The following is a 24,967-nucleotide window of genomic DNA, read 5'->3' as shown; positions in this document are numbered from 1 at the left end:
ATCTATCCTGTTATACTGGTGTTTTCAATCAATCCAGAGGCCAGCTTAATGAGCAGTCAAAGCATACTGACGTTCTGCTTTGAGTCTGACCTTACCTAAAATGAAGGGGAACTAGATACTAGACTGCAGCCTCCAGTGGATAAACCCTCAGTAAACTCCTCTGAGTTTCATTTCTCCTGATATGGCCCTGTGATCTATCTGCCCTCTACCGCAGGTGGAGTTCACAGAGGAGAAATGTACTGTGACCAGGCGGCAGCCATGGCAACGCAGTGACAGGCCGGCCCTTTAAAGCGATAGCAGCTGCTGAAATATTTAGGATACAGGTAGTCTCGCATAGCCAGACCTCAACACTTTAACAATGCAAAAGAGCTGCAGAATAGGATATTATGTTTATTCTGGAATAGAAAAGCAGACTCCCTGTGTTGTTTGGTTCATTAGTTTTGTTTAAATGAATCCTTATCTTGGGTAATGCTATGTGCAGGATACTGTAGTCGCTTTTCTATTGACCCTCAAATTGTGCAAATATAACTTGTGCATAAAATTTACCTAATGGAAAAACGACAATTTCGCCAAAACTCTAAAAAGTTTTGCGCTGGCAAGAGGTGGTTTTTTTGGGTGTAGGACAATTGGTATATCCTGCAAAACTGCAACAGAAAAACCTTTTTCTGCAACTAGAGTCGTGAAAAAAAACACACAAATGTTGACAGATGTTAGAACAAGCGAAGAAGAAAAGTTTTAAAAGAAACATGATGCAGTATTTGTGGACACACCAGGAAAATGAGTCACTTTTTAATTTAGTATGGGATAGAGGGATAAAATATATCTAGAAAAGTACTCGGAGAGTGCAGACCTCTGCCAAGGCAGATGAGTCCCATCCCATCCCCGATCACCATCCAAAACGTTATCATTTCATTTCATTTCATTTCATTTATTAAGATCCCCATTAGCAACTGATGATTCAGTTGCTATTCTTCCTGGGGTCTCCTCTACATTACATTACAATTTTAAATTTTTACATTAATCTTACACCATTCACGCCCACACACACACACAAACAGGACATATACAACAGCCCAATGCAATTAAAATAAACAAACAAACAAAATAAGTACTATACATTCCTACTCCTTCACCAAATAATAGCTGTCTGATACAAATGAGACAAACAAAATAAATGCTATGCATTTGTACTCCTACACCAAACAATTGCTTTCTGATACAAATCATGAAATATCTTTCAATATTAGCAATACTCATTCCATTTCATGCCTGTTGTGTAAACAAAAAATTTTTTAATTTCTTTTGAAAACATTTTCTATTATTTTTCCGACAACAAAACCCTGGCAATCCATTCCATGCAGCCATGGCTCGATAAAAAACAGTGCTCTGTAACTGATTTGTTCTGCCTAAAGGCAGAGCACACCGTGTTTCAGTGGTTTGTCTTGCACGATAATTATGTTGATCAGCAAAAAATGACAGTTTTCTGTGAATAATTTCTGGAGTTTGTTGCAATAATGTTACGAATAAATGACAATAAAGAATATTTCAATCTAGATCATTTGTTTCTTGTGCCAGTATCAACCTTTCCTGAAAATTTCATCAGATCCATCCATAACTTATTGAATTATCAGCCAACAGGCAAACAGACAGAAAACAGACAGACCCCAATGAAAACATAACCTCCATTGTTCCTTGGCGAAGGTAATAATAATGAATATATCTGTAAACCAGCACGATATTTACATTCGTCGCCATGTTTATGGCATGACTTCTCGTGTCATCTCATGATAATTAATAAACAAATCATCACATTCGTGATTTAATGGAAAAACCAACATTACCCACCTCTGTTTACTCAACAATCAGCAAATATCAGTAAAGTTTTGCACATATGTCCGATGGAAAAGCGACTAGTGACAGTACTTTTCCAAAATAGTGTCAATGAGAAACAGTGGGTTCATCATTCACACTGGGAGGAATGAGCCGCTGTATTCAAAAAACTAAATCCTGCAAAAGAAAACAACAAATTAAAGGCGTGTGTTTGCCAAACTTTCCATTTTCAGTGTGTAGTCGTTCAGTTGTGGTTGTTGTTGTGAGGAGGCTTTGAAAATGGAAACAGAAATGAGAGAATAATGACTGAAATGAAATAATCAGACAGTGCTGGGATTATACCAGGAAAGTACATCCTGAGAAAGACACCAGGCTACAGGTGAAGCCACTGAAGGCTCAGATCTGGTCTCAGGTCAGATCGTTTATGGGTCCTTATGACTATAAGGTGTCTCTGGTGTCCCTCAGCTGAGTCTGTCACCATGAACACATTGCAAAATAATGAAATTCGGGGTTTTATAATGAATGGGCAAACATTTACACAAATATCTGAACAAGTTTAAACCTCTTGAAATGGGATTTTATTATTTTATACAATTTTCTTTGAAGGAATGTACCTGATTTGTGCATGTCCCTCACACTGTCCTTCTAACTTCAGTAGTTTGATAAGAGTTTGAATGAAAAAAAAAATGTAAATACTTTTTAGATACTGTCATTATCCTCAACAAAACAAGCCATTTCGATAATTTGTATTTTATTTTCTTAATAATATTTAACATTCTACACATGTTCTTGAAACTGCTGTCCACCCTGTCACTTTGTGGAAATCGTCCCTTTAACCCTTTCATGCATAGTGGTCACTACAGTGGACAGTTACTCTACAACTTTACTCTTGTATATTCATGGGTTTAGTTGTTTTAGTTCCATATCAAACTAACACAGTGGACACTTATGCATCATCTCATAAACTGCAATTCATACCATTATTGTAATTTTGCTGTTCTTGATTGGTTCTTGAGTGGAAATCAATTGTTAATATTTATTTTTTGCATATTATCTCCATGAAGTGAGTAATAACTAGTATTAGAATATGTTAAAATGTGAGAAAACATCAGATTAGCTGCATTAAACATGATTTCATTTCACTGTTTTCATATCACTTTATGATATTGGGTTTTAAATACATGTTTCTTTGCTTCAAGAATAAAAGTCATGGTGTAACTGAGTGGACATTTTTGTAACTCCATGAAAAACAGGTTGATTTTTAAAAAAAAAAAAAAAAAATTCAATCACATTTTTTTTTTTTTTTCATGCCTAAAGAGGAATAAAAACACTCAGGAAAAAAAATCTTGATTAAGGTTCTCATAATTCATGCATGAAAGGGTTAATATATTGAACATAAAGTGGAAAATATGAAGTTTTTTTTTTTATATTTTCAAATATGAAAGGCACCTTAAAGTGATATTGACCTTTATAGTCCCCTCATCTAATCAACAGCACTGCAGGACAGAAGAAGACACCGATCACAGAATGAAAATAGGAAAAGACATCGACAACAACAGAACAACGAACCAAGACAAAAACAATGTATGCCGTGTAACGACGATCCAAGTCTGACATTAAACCCGATACTGATACTCATAATCAGCCCCTTATAACCATAAGTCAACAAGGTGCTGAGCCACTCTGTACATGCGCATTCATTCATTATCATGAAATGATTAACTTACAGCAACAATAAATGGACATGAACCAAAGCTGACAAAGGTCTGTTGTGTTAGGGGACACAATACTGGACTGATCAAGCACAGTTTGTCAATAAAATCAATTATTATTATGAGTTTAAACTTATAGTATTTCTGCAGCAGTGGAAGTAAAAGAAGCCCTGAATGTTGATGCAAACAGTTTCTATTCACGTTGGGACTTTCCTTCTTTCCTTACAAACCTGCTGTTTGGGCAGTGTAATATCAGAGTGTGTTACTACACCATCTGCAGCATTATTTAGACAATATTGTCAACGGGTGCAGGAAGTAATAATGCTCTTATTTTTGGTGAGAAAAGGGTGAGTGAAAATGGAACACAGATGGACCATGGTCACATTTAAGTGTCTATTGTTTAGAGAAAGAGTGAGGTGTATGTAAACTTTGGAGTAGAAGCGTAAGTTTATGAATTGCTACTTAAAGTTGGAGCACATATATGAAACTTTCAAATGATTATATAATGGCCAAAAATCACATTATCTATGGTATGTTTTTATTTTTGCAGTGCTTCTTTAAGTTTAAATATTTCCACATAGCGGGAAGTTTTGTCGTCTGTTTTACGCTGAGAGACATTTGCTAATTCCGTTTCTAAGATAACAACATGCCCACATCCCTGAAAACACCCTGAACACCGAACTGTGCATATGTGGCTTAGGTCGCAATTCAGCAAAAATCCTTGTGTTCATTTCAGAGTTTTTCAGAGCTCGACTTCTGCTCTTCTACAACAGTAAAAGTCAGCAACACGAAACTTGTGTGGATTTTGGAATAAGAATAATGAAAATAAGGGGAAAAATGGGAGATCTTTTTGTTCTAAGGCAGGGGTGTCAAACTCATTTTAGTTCAGGGGCCACATTCAGCCTAACATGATATAAAGTGGGCCGGACCAGTAAAATAATATAAATAATAGGATAAGAACTTAGAAATAATATCAGCTCCAAAGTTTTCTCTATGTTTTTGAGTGAGAAAAGTAAAATTCCATAAATAAAATGTTTACATCTCCAAACCGTACTTGAACATAACATGAACAAATATGAACGACCTGAAAATTCTTAAGAAAAATAAATATAATTTCAACAATATTACACCTTAATTTATCATTTATACATATGCATCACAACTTACAGATCACAGTGAATCTACAAATACACACAACATTTGATAACAGGCAGAATATTGTTAAAATACTACATACTTCTCTTAAGACATTTCAGGTTGTTCATATCTTTTGTGAAAGGCTAGTCTGTAAATGTAAACATTTTTGTGTAATTTTACTTTTTTGACACTAAAACAAAAAGAAAAAAATAGCCTTTTTTTCATTATTTATAGGTTATTATGATAGTATTTTACTGGTCTGACCCACTTTAGATCAAATATCCTTGACTGATAATATCTTCAGTGTAATTTTTACATTTCAAAAATTCATCCAAAGGGCCGGACTGGACCCTTTGGAGGGCCGGATTTGGCCCCCAGGCCGCATGTTTGACACCTGTGTTCTAAAGTATGTTTTTTAACAAAATATAACAAAAAAAAAATGGAAGACTTATTTTAAGAACAGTTGTTTTTGTTTTGTTTTTTCTAAACAGACAACTTATAATGAAAATAAAAAAAAAAATTAAAAATACATGGAACGTGTGTATGTTAAATTTCATGCTTTACCATTGTGATTTTTCAGACATGATATACAAATGTGCTGAGTTGCCTGTTGTAAAGTATCTTTCCAAATGAAACAATTTAATTATAAAAAAAAAAAAGTGAGCAACACTTGCTACCATTTGTGTAGAAATGCAATCAGAAAAGAACAACTGGCTCCAGAACAAAACAGACTGTAGCGAAAACATAATGAAAGAGTAAAAACATTGTAAATCTTCTGTATTGGCCTTTCAAATGTGCTCTAATACATAGAGCGTATAGAGATTAAATTATTTGCCATTGCAAAATAAAAATAGCTTATTCTATTAATATGATCCCATTTAAAAAGAAAAACAAAAACTATCTAATCTATATTTGTTTCTACACACCACTACACAAGCTGGACAGGTGCTGAAAATGAGTGTCGCTAGCTTAGCAGATAAGACTGTGATTATGTAAGCAGATCGTGTTTGTCCATGTTGCATGTCTGCGGATTTTCACTGGCACATGAACGCTAACAGGGTGTTGGCCGTTTTGTTCACGTCAAACTGGTTTGGGAAACAGACTGTTCTTAAACTACTGCTGAGTGCTGAGATTCATTAACACGTCTAAACACACAGGGCCTTATTTTAGCTGGGAGGGAAGAGGAGGAGGAGGAAGAGGAGGAGGTTAAAAAGCAGAAACATATATATATTATAAACACAGTAGAATATCAAAGGGCGCTTCATATACTTTATGAAGTTACCCTTGACAATGCAAATTTGTTCAGCACCAAAAGGAACCAGACTACCATTCTGCTGTTAGGACGCTGGACAAGACAAGTAGGAAAAAAAAAAAAAAAAGTAGTGTGAGATACTCCCTGGTAAAATGTCCAAATAAAACAGGATACACAAGCAAAGGTGTCAGAAAAATGGGCAATGATGTCTGGGAGTACAGTTGGTGTTGGCTGCTGCCTTATCGGTACAGACAGCTGCCTGTCAACCAGCTGAGCCCATAAAAAAAAAAAAAAAAAAAAAAAAAAAGCAGTAACAGACAACATAAAGGCAAAAATAAAAGCTGAGTTCTATATGAAAGACTGATAAAAGAACATATTCTCCACTGTTGAGATCAAAGATATTTATTTGGATGCTTTTCTATTGGATAAAAAGTCAACACTAGCTGGGTTTCTGTTATAGTTTTCTGCAAAATAAAAGCGATATTTCTCCAGTTTCGACAAAGTAAAATTGCTACCTGTAGGTGTTTTTCATTGAAGAGTGTTTGACTTCTGATGCGTGATTCTAGTAAAGTCACGTCATGCCTTAATTCTCGAAGTTTCCTTCCAAACCTCCACGGTGTTGCCACTGTAGTGTCGGTTGCATCTACTACTACTGCAGTGACCGTCTTAAACAAAAGAAGAAGGGAACGTATAATCGTCCCAAGGCAAAGTCCTTATTTATGGCAGTGGCCACGCAGAATGGATTTCTGGGAGAGAACTGTACATCAGGAATTCAATAATGAGTTGTGGATCCAGAATTTCCAAATGACCCGGGCAACATTTAATGAACTGTGTGATGTTACTGAACCTCTCGTGGCACCAGAGTTATCGTGCCCTCAGGAAACAGTTCCTACACAAAAGCCAAAAGTCTATTACCCAAAACAAACTAGAACCACCTGTTCTGAGTCGAGGCTATTATCGTTAATGAAAACTAACGACATGACGAAAACTAGAATTGAAAAAACATTTTCGTTAACTGAAATAAATAAAAACTATAATTAAAAGAAAAAAAAAAGATGACTGAAACTATATTGTGTGCTTACAAAACTAACTAAAACGGACGCAAATTATGGATAAAATTCCCTTAGTTTCCGTCTTTGTCAACGTCGAATGGATTCGAAATCGATTTATTTCCCTCAAGCAATTTTAGCGAGCGGCACCATATGGAACTTCACAGTCCACCGCTTGTCATCACTTGTTGTTTAGAGTCATCTTCTGGTTCCCACTCTACCTGGAAGCATGAAGACTAAAGTTGGGAGAAAGCAGCAGAGTCCTGTACGGGATTTATTTGAATACGACGGCAAAGAAGAGAAAAGATACGACAAAACTAAAATTAATACTAAAACTAAGCATTTAGAAAAAAATGAAAACTAATAAAAACTAGCAAACCTGCTCTATAAACGAATTAAAACTAACTGAATTAGAGAAAAAAAAGTCAAAACTAAATAAACCTAAACTAGAATGAAAACTCCAAAACTATTATAACCTTGTTCTGAGTCCAGGGTCATAGGTGAGAAATTTGGCATGAGCAAAACCAACGTGTACAGATGTGTGAAAATGCGCCAAATGTGCTTCCATTACGCCAGGGGTGTCAAACTCATTTTCTTTCAGGGGCCACATTAGGCCCAATTTGTTCACAAGTGGGCCTGACCAGTAAAATAATAGCATAATAGCCTATAAATAACAACAACTCCAAATTTTTCAGTGCAATAAATAACATTAAAATATGAAAATTTTTACATTTTACAAACTATCCAAAACAAAAAATATGTGAATAATCTAAAAAAACAGAAATTTCTGAAGAAAAATAGGCAAAATTTTAGCAATATTATGTGTCAATTTATGATTTATACATATGGATTACAGATCAGATCTACCAAGGCACAAAACAGGCAGAATAATGTTAAAATTGCACTTATTTTTCTTTCGTTGTTCATATTTGTTCTGGTTATTGACATTTTATTGTTAAAGGATATCAGAATTTAATGTTCTTTGCAATAAATCAAAGAGAAAAAAATTGATGTTGCCATTATTTATAGGAATAATGTCTTTTTTTTTCACATTAAAGAAAAAAATTTGGAGTCATTATTTATAGGTTATTATGCTATTATTTTCGAGTTTGATCCCCTTGACTGTTAATATCTTCAAGGTAATTTTTGCACTTTGCAAATTCATCCCACGGGCCTGATTGGAAGTTTTGGCGGGCCGGTTTTGGTCCCCGGGCTGCATGTTTGACACCTTTGCATTACGCTTTTGCTCTATACTTCTGTACTGATACGCTGGGGCGCCGCTAGCAACTGTGGGCCCATGAAAGGTAAACGCTGTGGGCCCTTCACAAAAAAAAGTATCTGTAAATTTTTTTAACTTAACTTTGGATGTCCAACTCCCAGCTTCTATGCCGTTTGCCGCATTTTCACTACGTAGAACTAGTTTGACTGGACACAGCTCGACTCGGATACCAGGTACTACTCCTGGAAACCGTTTCCATTACAGGATACTACCGACTTTACAGTACCTGGACGTCATAGCAACGCGACGCGTTACTTCTGTGTCATCTGCTCAGAGAGTTGCTGATAAACTCGCTCGTTGCGTGTCGTTTCGTCAGTCAAGCTCACGCTGAATTTTTACATCTGAACCTCCTCGACCGACCATGGTGTAGTTTTGCAGGCTGTCATCATGTGGATTAACCTACCACTATATTTACTGTCAACTTCTGCATCTGTTTTTTGCAAAACAGCAGGTCAATCAGTGGTCTGCAGAGTTTACACGTCACGTTTTAGTATCTGTTCCCTAGTCTTGGAACCTCAGCGGAGGTGATACCAAAAAACTAGCACTAGGTACCAGATTCCAGGTCCTTTTTTCGTAATGGAAATGTAAAAAGGCCGAGTCAAGTCGAGTTGAGTCGAGCTGGTACCATGTAATGGAAATGCAGCATTTTACTCCAGACCTTACAAAAAATTTTCCCAACTTCTAACCTATATCCACTGGGCCCCCTGGGACTGCTGGGCCCCATGAATTTGTCATGTTTATCCCCTCTTTCCGCCACCCCAGTTGATACGTCTCAAAAACCACCTCATGGGAGCATAAAACTTTTTTGCGACCTTTGACAATTTTTGCAACATTTCGGTGTTTCCATTGCGCAATTTACATTTTGTGCATTTCTGAGGGTAATGGAAACCCAGCTAGAGCAAAGCTTCCCCATCTCAGACTAGGTCAATCTGCTCCCTGTTACTTTAGCTGTGAGTGTAAACAAGTCTACACATGTGCAGTACAGGTGTATACAGTATATTGATTTTTTTTTCCACCACCGAGAGAATAACAAAAGGTGGAATCATGGTCATGGTGGTGTGTGAATGTGAGAGCGAATGAATAATGGGTCAATAATGTAAAGCGCTTTGGGTGTCTAGAAAAGCGCTATATAAAAACAATCCCTTATTATAATTATTATTATTATTATTATTATTATTATTATTATTATTAACATTACAGTTGCATTGTATTCACAGTTATATTACACTGGTCAACAACAAATTTATTGTTTAAGTTTTTTGAGCTGATTTAGGATAATTTTGGTGTGCTGAATCCAAAAATCACATTCATTTTGCTCAATCAGGTCAACTTTCTGAACTATGCTACATATTGGCTTTTTAACATTTTTGCTTACATTTATGGGTATTTTCACATCATATGATACAAAATTCTTTCATATTTCTTGCAATAAACAAGTTCTGAAGATTTTACTTTCGCCAATTTATGATTAATGGTTTTTTTTAATATTACAGGTGAATGAAATGGCTTCGACTAGAAGATCTTGCAAAAATAAGCCTGACGTATTCTGCTACATCTGCAGTGAATACATAATAAATAATAAATATATCCTGTTAGAAAATGATTTTTTTTTTTTCTCTTAAAACCTATTTTGGGTGAGAACTATATAAAAAATCAACTGATAAAGTCACAAAAATGTAATCAATTTTGTGAGAAGATCAAATTTTTCAAAATCAAATTAGCAAAAAAAACCTGACCTGATTGAGAAAAACAGATGTCATTTTTGGATTTAGCGGTGCAAAATGGTCCTAATTCAGATGAAAAAACCTAGACAACTTGCAAAAAACATTTTTTTGTAACCCAGTGTAGTCTTTGAAATTTCCAGAAATGTAGAGGACTTGACTTCAGTATCTGCATCCAGACACATTACATGACATTGTTCACTTTATCTGGACCCTCATGTGCTAATTACTACATTGTATGTCCGCAGTGTGGGCCGGTGACATCATTCCACTCTCAGGTTAAAGGAAGGCTTTATCCTCACCCTGCATTACAAAAGGCTTCTGTCAGTGATAAGAACGGGTTTAGTGTGAGTATATCCTATCTCTGCGCCTGTTGCTTCCTCTGTAGCTCGTTTGCATCACATCTGACTTGCTGATAAAAAAAATTTAAAAAAAGTCCTGTTTGGAATGAGGGCAGAAGATACTGTATCACGGCACGTCTGTGAACTTCAAAGATGTTTATCGGAGGCAAGAGCAGGCTGGAGTTCTACACTCATGTAATCAGCGAATGAAAAGCAAAAACTCGCCTTAAAAAGCTCATACAAAGCTAACGCAAACACTGGAGTCATGCTTTCAAAGGGAATTCAGCACAAAACAAAATGCCCCCATAGGTTCATGTGTGTCAAATATTTGCATGGCTATGGATAAACCCTAAACCTGTCATGTCTTTACTCTGCCTTTACCTTTCCCAAAGTAAAAACTGTCTTTTCTTTGCTTTTAACACATTCAGTTCACCCTACAGATAAATATGTCAACCTTTTTTTAACACAATTCTTTGTTGCAATTTCTGATGCATAATACAAACAGATGCAAATGTTGCTGCGTTAAAGAAATATTAACCTCTGTACCTCTGAGCACAACGGTTTATCATATTAAGTACAGGTTTTCTAAAAGCTGTGGTGAACTATAGGTCACCAAAACATAACCTGTAACTTCATTCCAGGTCATTCTTAACCTGTTTAACCCTGACCATATTTTCAGGGGGAAAACACCTAAAAAGACATACCCAAAGTAAATGAAGAATTACTTATAATACTTATAATAATAAGGTTCATATGGATGTTCTTGGTGTCTATGGACATTTAGAGACCTCACAGAATCTATTCCCATTGTCTAAAATATTGTATCTATTACTATGCCTCAGTAAACTGTAACAAACTAAAAGAGAAATTAGAATTTTTTTATCCTCGGCTGGGTTTTTTTTGGCTGGATTGACGATGATATGCATAAATTAATTGTTCGTGTCGAAGATTTTTAATAGCGTATATTTCACCCCACAAAGATTAAAAATCATGTTTAAACATTAAAGTTTGCACTAAAATACACTTTTGATGTACTTTTATTAAAATCAGGGTCTAAACTTTGAGCAAAAGTTGAAAAAAACATCCAATGTCCTGATTTATTATATTTTTATAGTAGATGAATATTAATGCAATTTTTTCGGCCCGCGGGCAGGCTGATAGGGCTAAAGATTCAAACAGATTTAGTTACACCTTTCACTCTGCACAGAACCCAGGTAAACCTTTAACAAACACTGTCAAGTAAAAGGGGGTAAAAGAACTCAAGGTGAGCTGTTCCTCCTTGATTTGTCAGTTTGTGTTTGTATTCTGACAAAAACACTTCATAGCCTCCATATTTGTTGCACGACAGAATACAAGGAACCAATAAACTTGTAAAAAAAAAAAAATAAATAAAAAAAAAAATAGTGGCGGTAAGACGTGCGGAGTGGTTTATAGCTTTGTTATGGCTAAGATAGTTGAGTAATGGTATATCAAAAAATAGGACCAATGGCCCTGTAGCTTACCGGCCAAATTAAAAGCTTTGGGAAATGTATCCAGATGCCATTTATTATCACCCAGCTCTGTGTATTTATTATATTACAGAAATAGCCCATGTTTTGGTCATATTCCAATCAGATCTGTAAAAAATTCAAATTCCAACTTGATATCATTGATACTTACTGATTTATTGGATCAATCCACTTCCTATTTGTTATAATGCGAAAATTATTCAAAGTCACACCAAATCCAGAATCAGATCCGGATGGAAATAATTTCAGTACCTTGTGTTGACATCATCAAACAGAAGCTGTATACCAAGTTTGAAGTCAATCAGAACTGTAGTTTCAGAGAAAAAGACGACTGAAATTTTTTCCCCATAAGTGCCCATGTTAAATTTTCCATCAGTTCCCGGATCCAGAAGAAGATCCTGATCAGCATGTGGACATTATGTTTTGGTCATCTCCCCATCAGGGCTGGACTGTAGAAATTTACACTGGATATCATTTATATTTACTGAGTTATTGCATCGATCCACTTCCTATCTCTTATAATGGGGAAATTTTTCAAAGTCGCACCAAATCCAGAATCAGATCTGGATCCAAATAATTTCACTAACTTTTGTTGACATGATCATAAAGAAGCTGTATACCAAGTTTGAAGTCAATCGGAATTGTAGTTTCAGAGAAGTATTGATGGTTTCTATAATTGCGACACAGTGGTGGTACTAAGAGGTGGATTAAGTCGAAGGCCCGGGTACTAAATGCACGGCCCACCACTGAACAGAAGTATCCATGCCTGGTTTTTTAAGTTTTTGTGCTAAGCTAACTGCTAACCATCTCCGGGCTCTTACAAAATCCAGATGTCTCATCAAACTTCTCATTAAACTCTTGGAAAAAAGGTAAAACTGTGCATTTTCTCGTTTTAGTAATAATGGTATTCACCCTAAATATGCCGAAGGTCTCTCTCTCTCTCTCTGTAATGCCACGTCTTGTTATTTTGCTTTTTTTTTTTCTGTATAGTATTGATAGTTTCTATAATTGTGACGCAGTGGTGGTACTAAGAGGTGGATTAAGTCGAAGGCCTGGGTACTAAATGCACGGCCCACCACTGAACAGAAGTATCCATGCCTGGTTTTTTAAGTTTTTGTGCTAAGCTAACCGCTAACCATCTCCAGACATCTCATCAAACTTCTCGTTAAACTCTTGGAAAGAAGGTGAAAATGTGCATTTTCTTGCTTTAGTAATAATGGTATTCACCCTAAATATGCCGAAGGTCTCTCTCTCTCTCTCTGTAATGCCACGTTTTGTTATTTTGCGTTTTGTTTTTGTTTTTTTTTGTATAGTACTGATTGTTTCTATAATTGCGACACAGTGGTGGTACTAAGAGGTGGATTAAGTCGAAGGCCCGGGTACTAAATGCACGGCCCGCCACTGAACAGAAGTATCCATGCCTGGTTTTTTAAGTTTTTGTGCTAAGCTAACCGCTAACCGTCTCCAGACATCTCATCAAACGTCTCATTAAACTCTTGGAAAGAAGGTGAAAATGTGCATTTTCTCGCTTTAGTAATAATGGTATTCACCCTAAATATGCCGAAGGTCTCTCTCTCTCTCTCTCTCTCTCTCTCTCTCTCTCTCTCTCTCTCTCTCTCTCTCTCTCTCTCTCTCTCTCTCTCTCTCTCTCTCTCTCTCTCTCTCTCTCTCTCTCTCTCTCTCTCTCTCTCTCTCTGTAATGCCACGTCTTGTTATTTTGCTTTTTTTTTGCATAGTATTGATAGTTTCTATAATTGCGACACAATGGTGGTACTAAGAGGTGGATTAAATCGAAGGCCTGGGTACTAAATGCACGGCCCACCACTGAACAGAAGTATCCACGCCTGTTTTTTTTAAGTTTTTGTGCTAAGCTAACCGCTAACCATCTCCAGACATCTCATCAAACTTCTCATGAAACTCTTGGAAAAAAGGTGAAAATGTGCATTTCCCAAAACGTGATCACAGTAAAATGTGACATTAAAGCTAACATTTGTCGTCAACCCCCACCACACAGCCCTTTGCCGTCTGTCATTTCTCAGGGTCAACGTAGGGGCACGACTGGGACGGGTTGGGCTAATCCAAAACACGAGACAAAGCTGAGCTGGCTGTGTCTACGATGGGAAAGACGCAACAGGTTAACACACACAGTAACACCTGCTGGGACTAAACTACAGCACCTGTTTACCGTAAATCTCCCACAGTTTTTACTGCAAGACACTGCTATTAGCTATTATTATCTTAATAGTGCCTTTTACTTTTATAATACTTAAAAAAATAGTTTCCTCCTGGTGCTTTTAAGTTAAGAGTTACTGAAAAACTACGTTGAATTTTACGGTAAGACTATGTTTACAATACGAGCAATGCAAGAATGGTGAGGAAATGTGATGCAAGCAAGAACATGTGACCTGAACCTATAAGTCTAATCACATCAGTATGACCATTATTCACCGTGTAACAAGCTGCACTGAAGGTCCTGTGTGAATATCTCGGATTCAGGTCCTAGCCGTGATGTGAAGCCAACAGACGAGTCCCCTCTGAACATCAGCAGCAATCACACAGATGAGGGATTAGCCACACATTCCTCTCATTCCTCAGAAACAGCTCCTTGAAACATACAGTTCTAATTTAACTTGCATTCTTTCAGCGTGTCAGCGTTTCTGTTGAACCTACTTACGCCGAGGGAGCTGTAATGAAAACCGACTGATTGTTTATACTCAAACCTTTGCTGTAATCTCCAGAATAGAATAGATAATGAAGTAGAGCCCACGCAGCATGTAACTAATTACGAGATCTGAATTTACATTTAACCTGCATCAAAGCACTTTGATTATCAAGCATTATCCAGTAAGTGAAGAATATGCGCAGCTTTATATCTGACAAACTCACTGTAAACAACTTAGAGTGGCCAAAATGTTTAACCCTTTCATGCATAGTGGTCACTCCAGTGGACAGTTATTCTGCAGCTGCTCTCTTGTACAGCATGGGGAAGCAAAATTTACAATGAACATTTAGTTGTTTTTTCTCAGCAGGCACTACGTCAATTGTTTCGAAACCAAACATATATTGATGTCATAATCATACCTAACACTATTATCCATACCTTTTCAGAAACTTTTGCCCATATGAGTAATCAGGAAAGCAAACGTCAAAGAGTGTGTGATTTGCTGAATGCACTCGTCACACCAAAGGAGATTTCAAAAATAGTTGGAGTGTCCATAAAGACTGTTTATAATGGAAAGAAGAGAATGACTATGAGCAAAACTATTACCAGAAAGTCTGGAAGATACTATTAAAGAAGAATGGGAGAAGTTGTCACCCGAATATTTGAGGAACACTTGCGCAAGTTTCAGGAAGCGTGTGAAGGCAGTTATTGAGAAAGAAGGAGGACACATAGAATAAAAACATTTTCTATTTTGTACATTTTCTTGTGGCAAATAAATTCTCATGACTTTCAATAAACTAATTGGTCATACACTGTCTTTCAATCCCTGCCTCAAAATATTGTAAATTTTGCTTCCCCACCCTGTACATTCATGGGTTTTGTTGTTTTAGTTCCATATCAGCCAACACAGTGGACACTTATGCACCATACCATAATAATACACTGACATTCAGACCATTACTGTAACTTTACTGTTCTTGATAAACCTGATCTGCACTAACATGTTTCTGTGTAAATCAGTTGCTTGTTATTGTTATTGTTATTGCAATTAACAGGTTGTTTGTTTTTTTTTTTTTAAACAAAAAGGTTTTTTATTTGCATACTATATCTCCAGGAAATGAGTAATAACTAGTATTAGAGTATGTTAAAATGTGAGAAAACATCAGATTAGCAGCATTAAAAATGTTTTTATTTCATAGTTTTCACACTTTATATTAGTAAATATACAGGGTGGGGAAGCAAAATTTACAATATTTGAGGCAGGGATTGAAAGACAGTGTATGACCAGTTAGTTTATTGAAAGTCATGAGAATTTATTTGCCACAAGAAAATGTACATAATAGAAAATGTTTTTATTCTATGTGTCCTCCTTCTTTCTCAATAACTGCCTTCACACGCTTCCTGAAACTTGCGCAAGTGTTCCTCAGATATTCGGGTGACAACTTCTCCCATTCTTCTTTAATAGTATCTTCCAGACTTTCTCGTAATAGTTTTGCTCATAGTCATTCTCTTCTTTCCATTATAAACAGTCTTTATGGACACTCCAACTATTTTTGAAATCTCCTTTGGTGTGACGAGTGCATTCAGCAAATCACACACTCTTTGGCGTTTGCTTTCCTGATTACTCATATGGGCAAAAGTTTCTGAAAAGGAATGGATAATAGTGTTAGGTATGATTATGACATCAATATATGTTTGGTTTCAAAACAATTGACGTAGTGCCTGCTGAGAAAAAACAACTAAATGTTCATTGTAAATTTTGCTTCCCCATCCTGTATATTTCTTTGCTTCAAAAATTAAACGCATGGTGTCCAGCTGAGTGGAACTCAGGAAAAAAAAATAGGTTCAGAGGAAAATTTTCAATCGCATTGTTTTTTTCATGCCTAAAGAGGAATAAAAACACCCATGAAAAAAATCTTGATTAAGGTTCTCATAATTCATGCATGAAAGGGTTAATCTGATCTCTCAGTGTCAGTAAACACTGGCCAAATAAAGGCTAAATACCTATAATAAGTAGTCCTACTGCAGAGGAACCCTGGTGTATTTATATCTCATTCCTTCAGAGCAGAAAAACACACTAGTAAGTTGCTGTTGGGTTTGAAACAGCGTCCATATGAAGCAGCCTTTTAAGACCAGTGCGGTAACCACAGCAGCCACATCTGATGATGACATGGCGACGTTGGTGGAGCGTACCATTCCCATAATAAACAGCAGACACTAAGGCTGCGAACCTCGTGACATAGATTGTATGTGCAATGATGGAAAGAGGTACTAAGATCAGGTTACATTAAAAAATACTAATAAATACTCCAAAAACGTGGACATATTCTCAGAAAAAATAGTTAGAAGTGTGAAAAGTCAAAATATTACGCAATAAAATAGTTCCTGTCAGTGTTGCTTTTTAAAATGGAATCATGCATTTTACAACATTTCCCTGTGGTCTATATAAACTGTAAATGCTATGCTTGGACCTGAATTCTTCATTCAACTCCACAGGTCCATCTTCAACCCTATTTCTGACTAATGACACCAGAAAGGTCGTTTTGAGCACTGGCCCTTTAAATGCACATGAGCCACTTCATGCCCCACCCCCTCCAGATTGTTTACTCTGTCCCATTCAGTCAATTGTATTCGTTAATACAACCAACACCTGAACATTTTATGTAATCAGCTCGAAGTTTGGGCATATTTTCAGTATGGACTACAACCGCTGCTGCTGACAAACAATTATGTCGTACTCGGAGAAATGTTCGTTGGAAGTCTTGACCTTATATGTGCAAATGTCGTGACGTAACTAGTTATAAAACATAACAACTTAAATAGGAATCGAAACAGGTTGTAGAAATCCACTCAATTTTTGCCAAAATGAATATAAAGATAGCTTTGCAGCACCTGGAGGGTTCAAATTCAAACTTCATAAACTATCAGGGTCCAAATACACAAATAAATGTACCAACGACTAATAAAACGAGGTTTAGTAAAATATGACCCCATTAACTATTATATATAATGTTTTTGGATTCATTTTACTGCTGCATTAATGTAGTCTGGCCAGCCATCCGCCTCTCTCAATATTGAGAAATCTGTCTTGAATCGTGGGGTTTGAATCCAAATATGAAAGCAGGACTAAGAGGCGCCGAGTAAACCAATCACAGAAAAGACGAACGTGATGCTTTTGTCAGAGAAACTTAATACAGGGTGTAATCTGTAATTCAATCCTTATTTTTGAATCAATTAACCGACAACAGTTGTACAGAGATTTGGAACTTGGAACTGACTTTGACTCGGCACAAAAACAAGTCTGTGCGTATGACACATTGCAAAACACCCACCCCAAGACTTGTAATTGGCCCAGTATAGAATAGATCGGGCATATTTCACAGCGACTGGCCTAATTCCAGACTTTTTTCTCAGTATTGAATACACTGAGAAAACTGGATGGCTGGACAGGCTAGCATTAATGTGTGTCCTACATTTTACTGCTGTGAATGTTTAAACGTGCGGGAGACTTTCGTGATGAATTTTTCATCAAATCTGTAAAACCTCAGTCATATCCTCAGTATCACGAATCTGTAAGTCTTTCTGTGATTACTCACCTGAATCTCTTGCATTACGGTGAACAATTTCGTTGTGCCATCCACCATAAATAAACCCCTGCTGCTGCAGAATGTAAGCGCGAGCCTCCGTTTCCCACAATGCACGTCGCAACAAAAAAATTCCGAAGATGCCCGAGTTACCACCCCGGGTCTGAATGTAAACACACAGTTTGTTGATGGTGGATGGCACTTCAAAATTGTTCACCGTAATGCAAGAGATTCAGGTGAGTAATCACAGAAAGACTTACAGATTCGTGATACTGAGGATATGACTGAGATTTTACAGATTTGACGAAAAATTCATCATGAAAGTCTCCCGCACCTTGAAGATTCATTCATTAAGACTCATTTGAACTACTTTACATCAAATCTGCAATGATTAATCAATTATTGGCCAACTACTACATGAATCCAAAAGCATTCTGATGATCAGTGTGAGTGAAAAGGGTCATCTTCTTATATGTAAGCATTTTCTGGTTTCTGTCTTATTCTGTGACTGTTCACTGAGTAGAGTTAGAATGTAACACAAGATATTTTAAGGACGTCACGTTGGGCACTGAAAACACTTTTTCATCCATTTCTGACAAATTAGAGATGACACAATCTATCCATTAATTGATAATATGATCTGCAGATTAATCAACACCAAAAATAATTGCTTGGTGCAGAGTTTATCATATGTTCTTAGCGTTACTGTCCTGTGAGAACCATGTGTCAACAGAAAAGGACCCTTTTCAGTTTTGTGACTGGATTTTCCAGCAAATCCAAAGTAGTTTTAATGATTTTATGCGGCTTAAGGAGAATGTTGTCAGCCCATGAAAATGCACTTCATCCAACTTATCGCAAACATTAAAAATAGGACCAAGGGTCATGTAGTCTAATGGCAAGTTTAAAGACATTAATGGACATTTGTTTGACCTTTCAGGGTCACTCAAGGCTAAAGGTCATGGCACTAAATGAAAGCCCATATGTGACCTCCTATCTATTGCCAATAGTAATTATATCAATATCTTCAACTGTTTTGAAGTTAGAGCACTTTGAAATGTGTCCCATTATAAACCAAAGAGGATTTGTAAAATTGTAAAAATTCTGATAAAATTCAAAAGTCAGCATTTCCCAATTCTTTGAACAAACTTGGTAGACCTTACCCCAAAGATTTTTCATAACAAATATTACATCATTCTGATTGAGGGTTTTGGAAAAGAAGATTGTTGAAAAATTGTTTACGGAAGACGGACAGACGCCAACTGATACCAATAACTGATACCAGCTGGCGTCCATCCATCATTTGACTAAAACCTGACACTGTAATCTTGAAAATATATTAAAGCTCTTGGACAAATGCAGACAAATGATGCAGTGGGATCAAACTTTAAAGCTGCGTAGAATGGAAAAACTCAAGTAAAGTGCACATACTTCACATTTATTCTTAGTAAACATGCTTAGTTTTATTCCACCATTAAAGTATATAAAACACCTCCTATTTTAGGTTTCGCAACTCCATCTCCTATCTGTGGGTCTGTTTACACGCTTTATTTTTAATGAGTAACGAACTGAGAAGTATACAAACAAACAAGGTGGAAAAAATAACCTCCTTGGTGACAGAGTAATAAATCAGAGGCTGAGGAGCTCCTCAGGTTATTTGGAGAACAACACTGTAGGCTACACTAGAGCAACCAGCTCCGAATGACATCCTTTCTCCCAAAAAAACCTGTACTGACTGGGTACGGTTACATGATGTTTTTTAAATCCAATTTATTTTTCCAGAAGAAATTAATTCGGAACTAAAGTATTTTCTCTTCTGTTTACATGGAAATGTTAAACCCGAATACAGGTTTACATGAGGTATTAATGAGGTAGACAAGTGAGTAAAAGGGTTTGCGCTGCAGTCCTCACATTGCCTTGTTCTCACAGCCCTTCTGTTAGCTTAGCTTAGCATAGTCACTGCATTTCCAAGGTCACACGTAGCCAGTTTTTTAAAGGTGATTTGTTGTCTTTGGTAAGCGATTTTCTGAAATCCGATTCTCCCTAATTATTTCTTTAGATCTGCGACTTACTGCACTCATACAATCTTGGGACTGTTGTGTTGATGGAAGTTGGAAAATCTTTTTGTTGGAAGGGATGCATGCGCTAAATTAGCTTTGCTTTACTGTTTTAGCTTAGCATTAGTTTTTATTTCCCAAGATTTTATTCCTGCAGTAAGTCACATGGCCATGATTTGGGCCTCAATTTGTGATCATATTGACCCCACCGGACTAAAGTAATGATTAGGGAGAGTTGAATTTCACAAAATCACTCATAAAATACTACAAATCACCTATAAAAGCCTGGCTACGTCTGACCATAGGAATGAAGCGATTATGCTAAGCTAAGCTAACGGAAGGGCTGTGAGAACAAGGCAGTCGGTGCACTGAAGTGCAAACTGATTTGCCCACTTATTGAACTCATTAGTGCATGAAATGAATGAATAAAAAAACAAGTGGTGAACTATTCCTTCAGGGTTTTTGAGGCTGGTAGATCCCATCAGAATAGCTCACTGGAACGGTTTGGTAAGACTAGACTGCAGTGCATTTTTTTTTTTTTTTCTCATACTTTATTTACAAAATATCGTATACACATAGATCAGAACATGGCATGGAAAAAAAAAAAACACAACATAATGCTCGAGGTGAGGCAGGAAGAAATTAAACACAATTACATAAATAGGTAAGTAAATTAAAAAAAAAAAAAAAAAAAGTAAAGGAATAAACAAGAAGAGAGAAAAATAAATAAATAAATAAATAACAACAACTTCAATTCGTCACATAAGTCTTTAGTCTTCACAGCTTTAGGGTTAGTGCAAAAGTTAAGTGTGTCTAGATAGGATTTCAAATAAGATTTAAAGACAGACTGCATTGCATATTCTTCCGCCAGCGCAGAATGTGTGCGTTATCGCGACAGGACAAGACAACGAGCATGTGCAGAATGGCAGGAATAAAGTCCAAACGGAATAAAGGGTTTACATGTCCGAGGAATAATTTAGTTCGGAAATAAAAGGGGATTAAACCAGTGACTCTATTCGGATTTAACCCTTTCATGCATAGTGGTCACTCCAGTGGACAGCTGTTCAAAGCTGTTCTCTTGTATATTCATAGGTTTTATTGTTTTAGTTCCATATCAGCCAACACAGTGGACACTTATGCACCATCCCATACACTGTAATTTATACCATTACTGTAACTTTGCTGTTCTTGATAAACCTGATCTGCACTAACATGTTTGAACGTGAAAAAAAAAAATCCTAATTGTTTTTTGTTTTGTTTTGTTTTTTTGCATATCATCTCCATGAAGTGAGTAATAACTAGTGTTAGAGTATATTAAAATGTACAAAAAACCCATCAGATTAGCAGCTTTAAAATGTTTTTTATTTCATAGTTCACACACAGTATATCAGTAAATCCATGTTTCTTTGCTTCTAAAATCAAACGCATGGTGTCCAGCTGAGTGGACGTTTTTGTAACTCCATGAAAAATAAGGTTCATAAAAAAATTCAGTCAAATAGTTTTTGTTTTGTTTTGTTTTTTTTCATGCCTAAAGAGGAATAAAAACACTCAGGAAAAAAAAAAAAAATCTTGATTATGGTTCTCATAATCCATGCATGAAAGGGTTACATTTATTCCGAACTATTCTTTTTCAACTGGAATAAGGTGTTTACATGGGCATCTGAAATAGGATCTAACGTTTAATCCAGGGGTGTCAAACTCATTATAGTTCAGGGGCCACATTAAGCCCAATTTGATCTGCAGTGGGCCGAACCAGTAAAATAATAACATAATAACATATAAATAATGTCAACTCCAAACTTTCCTCTATGTTTTGGAGCGAAAAAAGTTAAATTATGCAATGAAAATGTTTACATTTACCAACTATCCTTTAAAACAATGTGAATAACATGAACAAACAGAAATTTCTTAAGAAACCAAAGTGCAATTTTAACAATATTCTGTCTCAGTTTATCATTTACACATGTTCATTACAATGTACAGATCCCAGGGGATCAACAAATGTACAAAACATTTAATAACAGGCAGAATGTTGTTAAAATTACACTTCAGACATTTCAAAATGTTCATATTTGTTGCGGTTATTCATGTTGTTGTGAAAAGTTAGTTTGTTTTAGTGTAAATACAGTAAAATGACATGGAAATGTTTACATTTAAAAAGGGAAAAATGTGGAGTTGTGATCATTTATAGGTTGTTATGATAGTATTTTACTGATCCGACCCACTGCAGATTGAATTGGTCTGTATGTGGAACCTGAACTAAAATGATTAATATCTTCAGTGTAATTTTTGCATTTCACAAATTCATCCCAGGGGCCAGACTGGACCCTTTGGCGGGCCGGATTTGGCCCCCAGGCCGCATGTTTGACACCTGTGCTTTAATGAGATTAAACCAGGAATAAAAATTGTCATGTAAACGCACGGATTGTCTTAGTTTACATCAGCTGACTGTGAATAACATTGATTGTGTAAGGTGGAAGAGGGCACCTGTGAAGGAATGACACACACACACACACACACACACAAGCTGGCCTGTCATGAAACATTGATGATGTTTTCTGGTAACTTAACACCACCTACATTATTCCCCCTCCACAAAGGATACCCCAGTTCAAAGCTTATTAGGACAGGGTGGTGAAAAAGGAAATCAGGACAGGGATCCTAGAGTGTACCTTTAAAAGTCCTGTTGTTGGCAACAGCACGTGGATACAGTATTTTTACGCATGACGCTGAGGGCGCTGCATGTTACTGCAGGATTATGAAAGCAGATGAAGACATGTTGGAAGCACTGAATAAATGATTGGAGCTAGAATTTCTGCGAGGATTAGTTTTAGGGTGGGTCCACTTTGAGGACACTTCTAACCATCTGAACTTTACACAATGCGCATGACATTTACAGCTCGTTTTTATTGGGAATCCCCAGTAAAACTCAGTGTGTACCCAGTGGGGATCCCCGACCTTTCCTCCCACTCGCACATGTCAATCACACAGTCCACAACTGTCAAAAAAAAAAAAAACAATAAACAGCTTGAACGCATGCGCCAATACGCACCAAAACACATTATGTCACTGTCAGATTCTAACTTTAAAGGTGTGTTACAGGTAAGAAGGGTTCAAAGTGTTGAGTTATAAGCCTTTATTCTATCTTTTTGTCTGTTTTTCTGTCTTTCTTTGCTCCTCTCTTACCGTCGGACGGACCCTGGTCTGGTGTTGGACGCGGACGCACGGCAGTTGGAGCGACGTCGACTCGATCAGTAGTTTTCTGTCTTTCTTTTTCTTCTAGTTTAGCCAACACTCCTTCAGTATGTCCTCTCAGGAAAGGGTTGCCGGTGTTAATCTTGGTCACACTTCCACAGTTCCCACTCCTATGTCCACCGCGCACGGGATTACATGTGGAACTGAGCTCCTTAACCTGGTCCGGAGCGCACTTAGGTGAAAGCGCACTGATCCTCATTTGGACGCTCCTCCCACCGTGCGCCACAGCAGGCCTGCAAACTAAACAGAGGTGGAGTGAGCCATGGGCTGGTTTTCATTAGAAAAATAGGTTTGGTGTGGGTGTAACAGATGAGTGAGTGGTTTGAGTTCACAGTAGCCACGACGCACTTCGGGAAAACAAATCAACACAGGGATTTTTTTTTTTTTTTTTTTTTTTTTTTTTTTTTTTTTTTTTTTTGAGGACACTACTACCCATAATCTTACTCTGGATTAGAATTACAGGCTTTTTGTAAATGTTTGTGCTGAAACAAAAAAATAAAATTCATGGAGTTGAAGTCAGCATCTATATGTATAAGTTATATATATATTTATTTATCAGAATAAGACATAGGATTGCAGTGTTCAGATTTGGCACAGATGTTTATGTCGCCATCTATTGGGAAAAAAAAAGTAGTGCAATGACAAGAAGACTATAATGCAGTGGTTCCCAACCTTTTTTGGCTCGTGACCCATTTTATCATCACAAATTTCTGGCGACCCCCGAGAATCAAAACGGAGACTTTTTTTTTTTTGCTAAAATTAATTTGTTTTTGATCAAGTAATAGTTTGCTATACTATGTTTCAAATAAACCCTAATTTTACACAACATTTAGTCTATTTAAAGTATATTATTATGGACGGAGGCAGTAAAGCCAGGTGTAGATTACTGCACAAAGTGAGAATTTTATTTTCCTTGGTCAGGATATGTACAGTCAGTTCAGTTTGGATTTACAAGGCTGACAATTAATACTGAACAAACAAGAACTCAAACTATGAATTATGAAAGAGCTGCCAGATTGTTCATATTATTTACATTTTTAAGGAAATTTTGTGGATGTAAGATAAGATGAGATAAGATAAGATAAGATAAGATAAGATAAGATAAGATAAGATGAGATGAGATAAGATAAGATAAGATAAGATAAGATTAGATAAGATATACTTTATTGATCCCCCAAGGGGGAAATTCAAGTGTACAACAGCACAAGACAATATGCATCAAATGCCATAGAAAAAAAAAAAAAGATAAAAAAAAAAAATATATATATATATATTTACAAATTTGTTAAAGTGACGAAAGTAAACGTGATAAAGTGACATAATACCCTTTAAATAATGACAACTCCAAATTTTTCTCTTTGTTTTAGTGTAAAAATCACAGTTACATGAAAACGTTGACAAAAAATGAATAACCTGAACAAATGTGAACAACCTGAAATGTCTTAAGAAAAATAAGTGTTATTTTATCAATATTCTGCCTGTTATTAAATGTTTTGTGTATTTGTAGATCCACTGTGATCTGTAAGTTGTAATGCACATGTGTTAAATCATAAACGGAGGCATAATATTGTTAAAATTGCACT

General features: G+C 36.4%; 1 protein-coding gene across 2 annotated transcripts in view; it reads right to left on the bottom strand.

Annotated features, from left to right (window-relative positions):
- The window catches only part of fhip1aa (FHF complex subunit HOOK interacting protein 1Aa), a 95,017-nt gene extending 71,455 nt beyond the window's left edge, over positions 1-23,562 (bottom strand). For both annotated transcript variants that reach the window (XM_030140967.1, XM_030140975.1), the window contains exon 1: positions 23,316-23,562. The gene's annotated coding sequence lies outside the window, so the exon portion shown is untranslated. The remainder of the gene's footprint in view (positions 1-23,315) is intronic.
- Positions 23,563-24,967: the final 1,405 nt, after the last annotated feature.

This window comes from Sphaeramia orbicularis, chromosome 1, assembly GCF_902148855.1.
Source record: "Sphaeramia orbicularis chromosome 1, fSphaOr1.1, whole genome shotgun sequence".
In the NCBI taxonomy this organism is placed as follows: Eukaryota; Metazoa; Chordata; class Actinopteri; order Kurtiformes; family Apogonidae; genus Sphaeramia; species Sphaeramia orbicularis.
This window is presented reverse-complemented; position numbering and strand designations above follow the sequence as displayed.